Source organism: Haliotis cracherodii, unplaced genomic scaffold (genome assembly GCF_022045235.1).
Source record: "Haliotis cracherodii isolate W230 unplaced genomic scaffold, xgHalCrac1.p SCAF_2, whole genome shotgun sequence".
In the NCBI taxonomy this organism is placed as follows: domain Eukaryota; kingdom Metazoa; phylum Mollusca; class Gastropoda; order Lepetellida; family Haliotidae; genus Haliotis; species Haliotis cracherodii.
Window position 1 is genome coordinate 38,620,184 of NW_027266275.1, and position 15,144 is coordinate 38,635,327.

Here is a 15,144-nt window from a genome sequence, read left to right on the forward strand (position 1 = left end):
ATTCAATCAAGGAGATAGAAAAACTTATACTGTCAGATAGTATTACCATTGCTGAACTTGAGGAAGACACAGGTCTAAGCCATGGGTCCATTGAAACTATTATTCCTGAACGCTGACAGACGAATAAGATATCGACTCGTTTGGTGCCAAAGTTTCTAAATTCTGATCTAAAGGAAAACAGAACTGACATTACCAGAGAAATTTTAGAGGAGGAATTTAAAAAGAGATTAGTAACGGTTGATGAAACATGGGTCTAACACTATGATCTCGAGTCAAAATGTCAATCCATGGAATGGCACCATTCGACTTCTCCGGCACCAAGGAAATTCAAGTCTTCGAGATCAGTGAAGAAAGTCATGGCCTCTGTATGCTGGGATGCAAAGGGTTCGATCCTTGTTAAATACTTAGAAAGTCAAAAGACGATTACCGGTGCCTGCTATGCTGATTTTGCTTCATCGCCTGAGAAATTCTATCAAAGAAAAGCGGCGAGGAATGCTGACTGCTGGAGTTCTATTCCTTCATGACAATGCCTCTTCTCACACCTCTCGACTTGCAAAAGCTACTGTGCGACAATTTGGGTTCAAAGAGCCTCCTCTACGCTCCATACTCACCATCTGTTTCCTAAAGTGAACAAACACCTTCGCAGAAAGCGCTATATGACGAAAACGATGACCTCAAAGCTGTCGTTAATGGGTCTTTCAAGGTGGGTTCAGAAACATCTTCCTGACTAGAATTGAAAAGTTTCAAAATCGATGTGAGAAGTGAATTGAAAAGCAGAGAGATTATGTTGAAAAGTAAACTTACAAACACTTTCACAATTGTTTGTTTTGTCTGTTAGGCTTAGAACTTTTTGACCAGCCCTCGTATTACTCGTTTTGTTTCATAATATATTTGTTTTCTAGTTTATATTACATGAAACTGAAAAATGGCATAATCTAATTTCTGAATCTGAAGGTACCACATGCAAACTACTATTTGTTATACCTTCTGGGTTACATATGTGCGCTTTGTGACGGTACAGGTACATGCATCAAAAGGTAGGTATGCTATAAAATACTTTGCGCTGTGTTGATACTCTGGATCAAAGTTATCTTGTTAATCGCAAACCTGGTGCTGTAACGTGTCGTGAACCATAAGGCCCGTGACGCCTCGGAGGACCCATTACCATTTCCTTTGATACCCAGGCAGGAGATGTTTCCGCCTCAAAAGAGGATTGATCAACATCTCGCGAATGTCAAACCCAGGAGAACTTAAAATGTGTTGACCAGAAAAAAAAAACTTTGAAAAAATAAAGTTCAATCCGATTAACCTTTTGGCATGCAACATTAACACAAAACTAATCTTTCAAATGTCATCACACTGCCCATCAGATGCAGCTCTATAAAAGGGGGAAATTGAGTTGTTTGCTTCCATACATATTAGGTATATAAACCCATGCATGCATATACTCTGTCAAAAATGATTTTCCAGTAATTTCCGGAACAAATACGTTTGTTTCAAAATACACCCCACTCCTATAACCATTATATACGTAGGTAAAATTGTGTCTCAGAATTGTCTTCTTTGCATATGGTACATCTGTTTGTTCGATGTCAACAAAAATGATACACGAATGTCATTCTTAAATAGAGGCTTGACGGTGAATAATACATCCTGCTGATTTGGTCTAAGGCGCCACCAATCACAAAGTTGCGTCCCTTAGGCGTGCAACAAATCTATGATCGTGGGTTCGAATCCAAGATTCGGCCTGGTTATATTTCTTGGCTAATGTGGAGCACCATACTGATGCACGTCGGTTTTACTAAAGTGGCAAACAGCGTGCATTACTTCGGGTTGTCTTCCAAACATCAAGCTGATGTATACAGTAATAGTGTTCATTCATGTGTGTTTAACAGATGTTATATTTGGGATAACACTTTCTTAGTAAAGTACATATTCTCGTACTTTTTTTGGGTTGTGTCCCGTCCGGGATTCGAATCCACACTGCCAGAGTGAGGCACCTAATCGTCAGGACACAAAGTCAGTGATCTAACCCATTCAGCCACCGAGGCTTCCACTCAACGAAAACAGTACGAGAATCTGTACTTTACTAAGAGTGAGTGAGTATGGTTTAACGCCGCTTTTAACAGTATTAGTTATATCGCTGCGTGTCAGCTTAATGTGGGAGGAAAGCCCGAAGTGATGCAGATATCAGACGTTTACCACTTCGGTGAAACCCACGAGCACGGGTATGGCACTGACAAACCTAGAAACATAATGGGGCGAACAGGGATTCGAACCCACAATCATAGGTTTCTGGGGTGCCCAAGGGACGCAACTCTGCACAGCGAATCGCGGCGCCTTAGATGTCTGGGCCACCCAATTCCCCACTTACTACTAAGTAAGTGATATCCGAAATATAACATTTGTTGCATTTGACTACTTTCTAAATGGCATTTTGTGTTCATGTGCGTTTGTTGTTAAACGTCGCACTCAGCAATATTCCACCTATATGACGGCGGTCTGTAAATAATCAAGTCTGGATCAGACAATCCAGTGATTGACATCACGAGCAACGTTCCACGCAATAGGGGCCATGGGCACATGCATCAACCAAGTCAGCGAGCCTGTCCACCCCATCCCGTTAGTCGCCTCTCACAACCATAGTCGACCCGTGAAGATTCCGGGGTAGAATAGGTCTTCAGCAACCCATGCTTGCCGTAAAAGGTGACTATGCTTGTCGTAAAAGGCGACTAACGGGATCGGGTGGTCAGACTCGCTGACTTGGTTGATGCATGTCATCACTTGATTGTCTGGTTCAGACTCGATCATTTACAGACCGCCGTCATATAGCTGGAATATTGATGAGTGCGTCGTAAAACAACAAACAAACCAACCAACAACCATAGTCGCTTTTTACGGCAAGCATGGGTTCCTGAAGACCTATTCCACCCCGGATCTTCACGGGTGTCACTCACTTTGTATACATGTAGATGCTGTTCCCAGCAGTAATCATCCGGAAGACAGGTCTCTTCTGACCAACAGGTTCGAAACTGACTGGGATTCACTGTATAGTCCAGAGTGAGTGAGTGAGTATAGTTTTACGCCGCTTTTAGCAATATTCCAGCAATATCACGGCGGGGGACACTAGAAATGGGCTTCACACACTGTACCCATATCTAGAATCGAACCCGGGTCTTCGGCGTGGCGAGCGAACTCTTAACAACCAAGCTTCCCGACCGCCTCGCATAGTTCAGAAGAAAACGACGTTTTACTTGAGCAAGGTAAAGAAGTATATTGAGTCGATGCTGTGAGAATAGGGAGGCGACGTCACAGAAGGGTATAATCCCTCAAACCAGACCAAGTGTCACCAGCCTGATTAAATGATACACCTTCAAAGTTCAAGTTTGATAAACCACCCTCTTTCTTGACAGATATCGATTGTGTCGACGTGCAGACCACATTTAGGGGCCTTATGCACATTTTCAAGTGTGTAATAACAGTGGAGCTTGTTGGAAACACAAGTGTAAATTAGAACTGTCGGTTGGGTTATGCAGGATTTCCCATCATGGTTTAACAATGAGAGCAATGCAATGAAAGCCTAAGGAGGCAATGCAATATCGTAAATGGACTACATTTACATTAATAGACCGAGCTGTCTTGGTGTTGGTGGAGGACAGCCACGCTACAGTGTGCAGTCCATGATAAAGAAAACAGTCTGTAGTTACGCAAATGCGACAAACTAGGAAACGGTTTACTTATAAATAGCCATATTACAACTTCAGCTTCTGCTGCTAGGGGCAGTGGTCTGAGGCACCTTAATTCGCTGTGCAGAGTTGCGTCCCTTGACCACCTCAGCAACCTGTGATCGTTGGTTCGAATCCCGGTCCGCCCCGTTTATGTTTCTAGGTTTGTCAGAACCATGCCCGTGATTGTGGGTTTCACAGAAGTGGTAAACGTCAAAGACCTGCATCACTTCGGGCTGCCCTCCCACATTCAACTGACGCGCCGTGATATAACTGGAACAATTTTAAAAAGCGGCGTTAAACCCACTTTACTCACTCGTTCTCCAGGTAGATCTACTAAGAAATTTGTCATTTTCATTATTGGTTGGTACTTCTTGTATAAGAGACTTATCGACATAACTTACAATAACTAAAGGGAATACAGTAGTAGTAGTAGTTAAAGCATTGGCTGAGGCTCAAACGGTTAACGTGTTCAGTAATTTATCGATGTCCCCTCCGTGCTCTGGCTTGGAATATTTCTAAAGGAGGCATAAATCCATTCTCAATAAAAGTCAGTAATAAATTGTGTATGGGCATTTTCGTTGAAAGGCGATCTTGTTTGTTTTATCAAGGGGACAATAGTTACACAGTCATTGCAAAGAATTACTTGACCTGAGTGTTGAATCGTGTGTATGACGATAAGGCTTGCTATAAATGGTCGTGTTTTTTTTATTATATAATTGATTATTTTGTGGAAATCAATAACAAGTTACACAACAAGACTACAATTTGCATTAAAGATGAGGATGAAAGCTATTTTTTCACAAGAACGGTCGCTTATTCCGCGTGACAAATCAAAATATGACAACAACATACATGCATAAGGAAATTGCTTGGACCAAATCTTTAGACATCTTAGATTTCAATTCCCAGGCAAACAAACACGATTTGACACAATGACATGTGTTCATGAGGAGATTTTAGCACTGTAAAAACAACCTACAATAGTGCCAAAAAAATGTTATTTTCCTATTCAAGCGGTTGGGGTAAAGGGTGTTGGAGAAATATAATTTGGCATCAGGGGCCTGGGATTCTGGGGACATGATTATCCGTTTTTTTAATTTCAGGACATACGGCATGTCCAACGAACAATCATTTCTGTGGCAGAAATTCTTTAACACGATGAACAAATACTAGCTCAAACTATTTAAAATGACGAACATCATCTCCCGCGTGAGATGCTACATCATCTTGATGGGGCGGTGGGGTAGCCCAGTGGTTAAAGCGTTCGCTAATCAAGCCGAAGACCCGCATTCGATTCCCCACTTGGGGAACATGTGTGAAGCCCATTTCCGATGTCCCCCTCCGTGATATGACTGAAATATTGCTGTAAGCGGCGAAAAATCAAACTCACTCACTTATTGTTTACAGAAATTATGGATGCAATTTGATTTGAAATCAAAGGGACACAGAAACAAAACTGAACTTTGTAAGAGGTTATCCTGAGCGGCGTAAAACCATACTCAGTCACTCATATCATCTTGATAAAAGTGGCCACGGTGGCATTATTCGTCAGTTCAAGATAAAACATTTGCAGATCATGTACTAGGCAATCACATCCAAAAATGAATTATCAAATGAGATAAGTATTCTCAGAAATACGTGGTTAGGTTTTGACTAGTTGAACTGAAATATTATTTTTGTAAATAACTAATTGAATTCCATGTTCTGTATGTGAGTAAATCGTTTTATGCTTTTGGAAAATATGATTAACATTTCCATATTCATAAGAAATCTCTATCAAAAGGAGAGTCCGAAGTTCAATTCCGACTATATCTTGAGCATGTGTTTATGAATCACAATCAAACAATGATGAGATCAGGTATACGCGAAAAGGCGAATCGGAAGCACCCATCATAAATGTTCCCAAGTTTTGTATTTCAATGCCTAAAATAAAATGATAACAGTGAAGTATTATATTACCTCAATACATATCTTCAGTTTTACAGAAATTAACTGCTTGACATGTCTTCAGTATAGCAGATGAAAAGTGTCATATTCGGTCTCTGTATATTGAGCAATGAACATTTCCACGTCGTTTCTCAACCCACAATAATGGCGAAATAACATTTTATTTCAACAGAACATTGTAAAAGCGTTTTTGCTGTCATAAGGGATTTTTCACCATCATCAAACAAGTTTGGATCAAAGACAAAACACAAACACAAGTATTATTCGTGGTATTGCATATTGCATAGTCAGGATTTACGGCCTTTGGACAATGTCATGACAAGAGATTTATGATTGCCAATATATAACTATTGCCTAACCTTTAACAGATAATGTTCGAGCGTTTTCAGGGGCGCGGACCTCAGAGGAAACACAACCACGGTGACGCCATTATGGATTGTTTTATGATGCTTCTGAAAAAAAGGCTTGAACGCCTTTGAATATATTTCTAATAATGTCGGAATGTGAGGAATGTCTTTTTAAACTTCATATTCACATACTCATCTCGTTAGTTTCAAACGTTAACAACAACCGCTTCTCTATTTTTAAGTAACCAATGATATTACACCAACAATAACCGCAAGCTGTGTTCATCACGTCATCTGGAAGGATTTGCCTCCTTGGCCTGCACTTCTGTAGGGGAAGTACTGAAGTGGTGTTGCAACATAACTTCGTACAACATTTTCTCAATATGTTGTTTCATGCTTAATACATTTTAGGTTTCATCTGGGTGACACTATCATAGGACAAGTATTTGTGTAAAGACTCTGACAGCGATCAATTATCCGATACAAGCAGTTAGGCAAATGTCCCCATCTTTTGAGCTCAAACTGACTAGAGTCTATCGTCGGCGCACTATATTTTTAACCAACGTTAACTGTGGTCCATACAAATTCATGTGGCTTCCGACTGGGTGGTTGGGTGATTTTTCATCTTATGGTCAAGCAGGTATGATTTATAATGGATGGAGATGAACTGTATATGGTTAGTTGTGTTGGGAGGTGCTAGTGTCCTGTTGTGTGCAAGAATTCGATTTGATGGTCTGATATGATATGACGTCATGCTGCAACGCCATGTTGTGCTGGGCAAGCGTTCTTCAAATCTCGGCTGTTGTCAGCCGGATGTTTAACCAATGTATCTTGTCTTTCAATGGATTCACAGCAGTAGGCTTCCTCTTAGTAGATCAATGTACAGGAATCTCCATGGGCGGCTGTCTGTCAGTCACCAATTTAGGGAAGGCACATCCGGTTTGGAACATGTATGATCCTGTGGTAATTAATTCCTGTGTGGAGAAATATTTCATGTAGTTCTATTATAACACGGCTGAACCGTTTCATATAACATAGGGGGATCGATTCATAGAGAATCTTATATGATTGTGTTTGTGACACTCGCTCGGGAAAAACGCACGTCTGAGTCAGAGGATGTACACAAACGTAATTCTCTTTATTATCCAAACTTTAAAACGTAGCTGTAGTGGAGACGCAATATCTTTTATATTGAATATCGAGTCCTGAAGTGAACAAAGATCTCTCCTGTAGAAACCAGTTTTGAACACTGAATTTCGCTTTCCGAACGCTGGAAGAGAAAAAAATAATCAAACTTTTCATTGTGTTCTGATTGTCGTCACTACAAATGAACCTCTTGTATTTTATGAACTGATTATATGTTCTAGGCTTTACAGGAAACATAGTCTGTTACCAAGGAACCCCTTTACTACAAGCTTCTCGTCTTGACCTCAGAAATGTTATATTCATGTGCCAGTCTTTGCAATAGGTGCCTTAACATAGGAACCAATAATGGTTGAAGAGCGGCTGTGTCAGATGTAATTAGAGGACTGGCAGGGACTAGTAGCAAAAAGCTTCCATTTGTGTCACAGAATCTTTTGGCTTCCTGAGTTCATTAAAAAGAAACTACCATCCTACACGGACAAATAAGGACGAGATGCTTTGATGAATGCTTTCTTCCCCTCGTTATAATACGCTCGGTGACAGCGTTATATTCGGTTCTGTGAAGGGGGATCCTAATTATCTGATGGCACGAGGGAAACAAGTTCTATTACGATTATTGGGCATCTTTCAGCATCACACGGCGCTATTATGAATTATTGTGCCAACATGCTCAATAGGTTACGATTAAGTCTTTGAGGCTCCATTGTTGAATATTGTAAACATTTGCTTCCTGAAGTCGACTGAGCAAAAACTTAGTGTTCAGTGTAAACTGTCTTCGTACTCCAAATGCTGATGTTGCAACTTTGAAGTGAACCATCCGCACTTAATGCCTGTGTCGCCTCAGATGGCCCATTAACATTTCCATCTCGACTAAATCACTTCCCTTGATATCCAGGCAGGAGATGTTTCCGCCCATAAGAGGATTTCACTAAGGCGGGATAATTGTTCAACATCTCGTGAATGTCAAACCAGGAAAACTAAAACAGTGTGGACTTGGAAAAACTCTTTTGAAAAAATATAGTTCAATCTGATTAACCTTTAGTCATGCAGCATACACACAACACTAATCTTTCTAATGTCATCACTTACGCGGTTGCATTGATGTGTCCATTTCCTGCAAAATAACAAATTGAATTTAGAAAACATTTGTTGTGGTTGATACACAGCAGGTAAACCTGTTCACCAAGCTATCCGTGTTCGCCGAAGAGTGTCAAATTTCATGCCTAAATCTCCTCCAAGCATCCCCTATATCTCCAGTGCTTGCGTTTCGGTAATCTTTCATTAACCCTTTGGTCCGTTCCCGTGGTTCTCACTATCTCAATATAAATGGTGATCGTCTTGTGGTGTCCCAAGATTGATGACACGCGCGTCCCAGTAGGGTGTGGTGTATCTGGTAGGAAAGTAACTTCCTTGGCTCTCTGTTTGGCTTGTTCGTCTTGGTGTATACTAAATTCGATGTCCTGTTTGTCTATTTGCTTCGTAGTTTTGCATGGGCTTCCCTCCTTGACAAATTGGGCAAGAAGTAAGCATCTCCGTAGGCACCAGTTGCGCTCCCACCTTGCTCATCTGTGAATTTATGTACGTATTGGCAAAATCTGAACAAGAGCATTTTGTCCCAGAATTAAACTAAACTTCAGGTATATCGATGGTCTGATATAGTTCACTAATGGTCATATAACAATTCAGTTCCATTGATATAACCAGCTGAAGTGTAAATAAATAAGACCAGAGAAACCACCTCCTCAACAACACGATACCTTGAAAAATGTGGCTTTAAAGCATTGTTACCCTTTGGTTAAATATTAATATATTATGCAAAGCGTGACAATGCCACAAATGGCCAAAATGTCGCGATGTCGCATTGTCACGCTTTGGTTAATTTTGACACTTTTCGCTTGTTTTGGTGAGGCGGCATGGCCACAACGCGACAATGTCCGTCTAGGATTCCATACTTTAGATGTTTTGGGAATTATGATCTTGGGAGGAATAACGGCTTCAGGAAAGACTCAACTGATTATGACTAATGAGAATTTGAATGCTGCGAGATACCGGGAGGAGATTTTGCAAACGGACGTTTTACTGTATTTGCTACAGAACGTCCCTGGAGAGACATTGCAGAACGATAACACCAGACCACAGGTCGCTAGTGTTGTGCAGCAGTGATATTCAGCGGGAGAAACTAACAGTTTTAGTCCACTAGTCCTTATAATGATAACACAATCTCATTAAAATCATATCTTAGTTTTTGCTTTCGCTAACTTTGTTTAGAGGCAGCGAGAACTTAAATCTGATTTTAATGAGATTGAATGATAACATAGTAAAAGCAAAAAAAATGGCAATTTTCTACTGGTCCTTTTGATACCTTAACTATTGGGCAGTTTGACAAGGACTACAGGACTAGTGCCAATTTCTAACGCCGAGTATATTGTGGTAAGAGTCGATTTCTACTTCCTTCTCAAACGTCGTTAATAATGGCGAGCTAGCATTGTTTCCAAATAGAATATAATTGAAGAAAGAGTTTTAGGCTGTGATAAAACTATTTTCGTCATACTGGTGAAATTCAGAGTCAGCAATAGCGTTTTGGCTGAAACACATGTATTATTCATGGTGTTGGATATTACATGGCAAGGTTACACGACAGGAGGGATTTGGGATTGCCAATATTCCTCTATCATATATGCCCCAGTTGGTCGTTTCATTAAACCATTGTATAAATGTTCAAAACCTCTAAATTGGAAACCAAGTTGGTTTATCTCCAAAATATCTTATGGAAAAGCGACAAAACACTTTCCATAAAAGCAGAGACGATTGTACAATTCCGACCATATCATGAGCATGTGTTTATGAATCACTATCAAATCTCCAAGCAGCCACATCATTAAAACTTGAATGGCATTTTTTCCGACCTGAAGTTCAGAATTGACGTTGAAACTTGAACAGATTCATAAATCCACGTCCATAAGCGTGCACCAGGTTAAGTAACTGGCGCATTAATAGTTCATGGGACCCGTCTGCGTCATCGTACGGGAGTGGACCGTTGCACCTGCAAAATAGTTTGGTCAAGGCGCCGTGATAGAGCTGAACTATTTCCGTCTGTGGCGTTAAACAACATTCGCTCAACATCAGTGAAATGAATTCAACAATATTCCAACTATGACACTTCGGGCTGTAAATATACCGGAATCCCAACGAGGGAGTTTAAGTGTGTGCTTATTGTTTACGGGGCGGTCGCGTAGCCTAGTGGTTAAAGCGTTCCCTCGTCACGCCGAAGACCCGGTTTCGATTCCCGACATGGCTACAATGTGTGATTCTGGTGTTCCCCGCCGTGATATTGCTGGAATATTGCTACAAGCGGCGTAAAATCAAATATACTCACTCACTCAGATATTGTTTACAGAAATTATGGATGCAATTTGATTTGCAATCAAAGGGACACAGAAACACACTGAACTTTATCAGAGGTTATCCTGAGTATGTTTCTTGATTTGTCGGGGCGGTGGGGTATCCTAGTGGTTAAAGCGTTCACTCGTCACGCCGAAGGGTCGGGTTCGATTCCCTCTATGGGTACAATGTGTGAAGCCCATTTCTGGTGTTCCCAGCCAGATATTGCTGTGATATTGCTAAAAGCGGCGTAAAACCATATTCACTCACTCACTGTTGGTTTGTCAGCACGAAACCCGCGTCCGTGGGTTTCTACAAATGGTAAATGTCTAAAATCTGAATCACTTCTGGCTTTCGTCCAACATAAAGTTGCCATGACAACCGAAACACAGTTCCAGGCGCCACTGAACGAAAATCACTCTCACTTTGTATGTACTCACAGACCAAAGAAACGGGAATAACATACATATGGGTTATTACACGAAGAAGTACTCATATTCAAGAGATTTTAGATTGGTTCGATCCACAAACGAACATACTATTATGATGTGTGAACCGACGCTCATGAACGCATCACATGTGACGTCATAGATCAATGACTCGAGATGCACCAGTTGTCTTGTGCAGGATTAGCATGACAAGTTTGGAAATCACGTGTAGCATACCGTGATAAGAGTAAAGACACTGTGGTAACACTTGACTGATTGTTAGTTTTGTCTTTAAGTGGTACACATTGGAGACATCTCTTCTTAACGTACATACTTCTCTATGTTTCTTTGGTTCCCGTTTCTTTTGGCGGTGAGTATATGTATAGAAATTCACATCAGTTTCCATCTAATTGGGGTTCACTGCATTGATAAATTCACGTTAACACTTCACTTCAGCAAGATAAAGAAGTATGTTGAGTCGATGCTGTGAGAAGAGGGAGGCGACGTCACAGAAAGGTTTAATCTCTCAAACCAGACCACGTGTCGCCAATAAGATTAAACGATACACGTTCCAAGTTCAGGTTTGATAAACCACCCTCTTTCCTGACAGATATCGATTGTGTCGACGTGCAGACCACATTTAGGGGCCTTATGCACATTTTCAAGTGTGTAATAACAGTGGAGCTTGTTGGAAACACAAGTGTAAATTAGAACTGTCGGTTGGGTTATGCAGGATTTTCCATCATGGTTTAACAATGAGAGCAATGCAATGAAAGCCTAAGGAGGCAATGCAATATCGTAAATGGACTACATTTACATTAATAGACCGAGCTGTCTCGGTGTTGGTGGAGGACAGCCATGTCATGGTGTGCAGTTGGCTGATACGTGAAGGTGTCAAACTCGGGAATGGTTTAATTACAAATACCCAGCGTGCAAGGCATTCAGCTTCTCTTGGAGATATTCTATGGAATCATTAGTTTTGTAATTCCTGTTTTAGAGACTTAATGACATACTCTTACAATAGTGAGTGAGTATGGTTTTACGCCGCTTTTAGCAATATTCCAGCAATATCACGGCGGGTGACACCAGAAATGGGCTTCACACATTGTACCCATGTCGGGAATAGAACCCGGGTCTTTGGCGTGACGAGCGAACGCTTTAACCACTAGGCTACCCGACTGCCCCTACTCTTACAATAACTGAAGGGGCCAGTAGAGTAGTGACTCTTCTCAGAAGTATTCAGATTCCCAAATATGTGAGTTGCTGGATTCCTGTATTTACAATATCTTTGTCAAATTTGGCGATAGAATATTTAGACAAGTGTTAGGTATTCCCATGGGAAATATGTGTGCCCCTCTCCAAGCTGATCTGTTTCTCTTTGCATACTAGTGGGATTTGTTGACTACATTAGTTAAATGAAAGAAAGGAGCGTTGCCAAATGTTCAACCTCAAATATACAGATGACCTCATTCCTTTCAACATTGCCAAGATAAATGCGCATCTCCATTTATTCTGCCCCTTGAGAAACCACATTCAGTGTCTTATCTGTATCTATGCACATTAATTCACAATGATGGCAGCCTCTGTACCAAGTTATACGACAAGAGGGGGCATGTCGATTATATTATTCGTGAATTTCCTTTTCATGTCGAGCAATATACCATCAGCTCCATCTTATGGCTCCACATTTCTCAATTGCTTATGCACTTTGCAATATCTACATTTTATTCAAATTTCATGGAAAGACATTTTACCTACAGCAAGCTTTTCAATCAAGGTTTCACCATCAAAGGCTTTGTTGAGTCATTCCAGAAATTTTATGGAGTTTCCATCATTAGTTTTGTAATTCCTGTTTCAGAGACTTAATGACATACTCTTACAATAGTGAGTGAGTATGGTTTTACGCCGCTTTTTTAGCAATATTCCAGCAATATCACTGCGGGGGACACCAGAAATGGGCTTCACACATTGTACCCATGTCGGGAATCGAACCCGGGTCTTCGGCGTGACGAGCGAACGCTTTAACCACTAGGCTACCCGACCGCCCCCAGAAATTTTATGAACATTCAGAGCAATTTACTAAATGTGACACGTCGCTTGTCAAAATTATGCGCCATTCTGTCCATACTGTGACATACATATAATTGCGTGGTGGGCAGGTGCTACCGGTAGAGGACACCCTTACTATTTCGCGAACACCTGGTATCATCATTGATATTCACTAATCAATGTCATGAACACCTGGTATCATCATTGATATTCACTAATCTATGTCATGAACAACTGGCGTCATCATTGATATTCACTATCCATATCATGAACACTTGGTGTCATCATTGATATTCACTAATCCATATCATGAACACCTGGTGTCATCATTGATATTCACTATCCATGTCATGAACACCTGGTGTCATCATTAATATTCACTACCCATGTCATGAACACCTGGTGTCATCATTGATATTCACAATCCATGTCATGAACACCTGGTGTCATTGATATTCAGTTATCCATTCATATCATTTTCATCACTCGTTTGCCTTTTACCCCTTTGGAATCTGTTTCGGCAGATATTCAAAACTGATAATACACGTGCGTTGACGTTTCGAATTCTATTTCCCATGTAGGTATAATGTGTGAACATAATTCTCCATGTCCCCGCGGTGATATGCCTTGGTATATTTCTAAAATAGCATGAAAGTATACTGACAGAGGCAGTAATCAATTGCACAGTTTCGTCGCAAGATGATCATGTGCGTTTTATCAAGAGGACAATGACAGTCATTGCAAAGAAACACTTCCCATAACCTGAGTCCTGAATCGCGTACTTGAGGCTTTGGCAAGCTGTAAATGGTCGTGTTGTCTTCATTATGCGTTTGCTTGTTTCGTCGAAAATAATCAAAAGGTTACACGTAATAGGAAATGTACATTCACGACGGAGTTCAAAGCTTATTTCCCACAGAATTCGACCTATATCTACGCACAACAGATAAAAAGAATTGATATCAGCACCAAGAGTTTGGCTCGAATCTTCAAACATATTAGATTTCGATGCTTAGGAAAAAATAATAATTTAAAATTCAGATACATATTAGTATATATTTTACGCACTGAATAAACAATCTATATTGGTGCTATTATTTCTTTTTGGTACACGGGGGTAAAATTATTTTTCTTCCAGGTTTTCAGCTGTGTACAGTGAATGTAGGAGATATTCACTCTCTGAGAAAATACTGGCTCGGAATATTTAAGATACACGAACGTCTTCCCCGAAATTGATATGATGTCAAACTTAATTGTGATAACGATGGTCATTTGGTGTTTTTTTCCCAAATTGGACGTATACACAATACTCGATAGTTAATTTATGCCACCTACGGATCGTGGAACTGGCGAAATTCAGAGATTTGAGAGACAAGACACTTGTATTATTCAGAGTTAGCAAAAACTGAGTCAAAAGACAAGACACTTGTATTATTCATGATGTTTCATATTGCACAGCAAGGTTTTACGTCATCACAAGGAATTTAAAATTGTCACTATTCACTACTGTCTAACTTTTAAGACACAACATTCATATTCAAGCGTTTTCAAAGACGCGGACCTCAGTGAAAACGCAACCATGGTGACGCCATTATGAACTGGTTTTATAATGCTACAACATAATACCATGAACGCCATTATAATATATTTCTATCCCTTTCTATCCCGCGGAATGTGACCAATGAATCTAAAGCTTGCACTCATTCGTGTAGCTCAAGTCATTACCGAAAAGTGCATCGTTATCGACAAACTTTCCACTTGGAGGCAATGAGACAACGAAAGAAGCTAAGTATATTTGTATGTAAACCATGTAAGGAACCATTGAATGGGGTCTGCAGCGATGTAATGTATGCGGGTTGGTTCAGTAAGCACTAGTCAGATCATCAGTCATCTGTGAAGGGTTTCCGCCGATGTCCGTGCTTCTGAAGGTTTTGCAACATGTCTGTTCCTTATAGAGATGTCACTTAGCCAATAATTACGCTTTCTGCACAATACAACGGGCAGCACTGAAATTGTGATATAACATGACTGCGTAGAATATTTGACATCATGGTGTTTTATGCACAATGAAATTAGGTCTACAATTTGAATTGAAGAAAAAACAGGAAGTATATATATTTACAA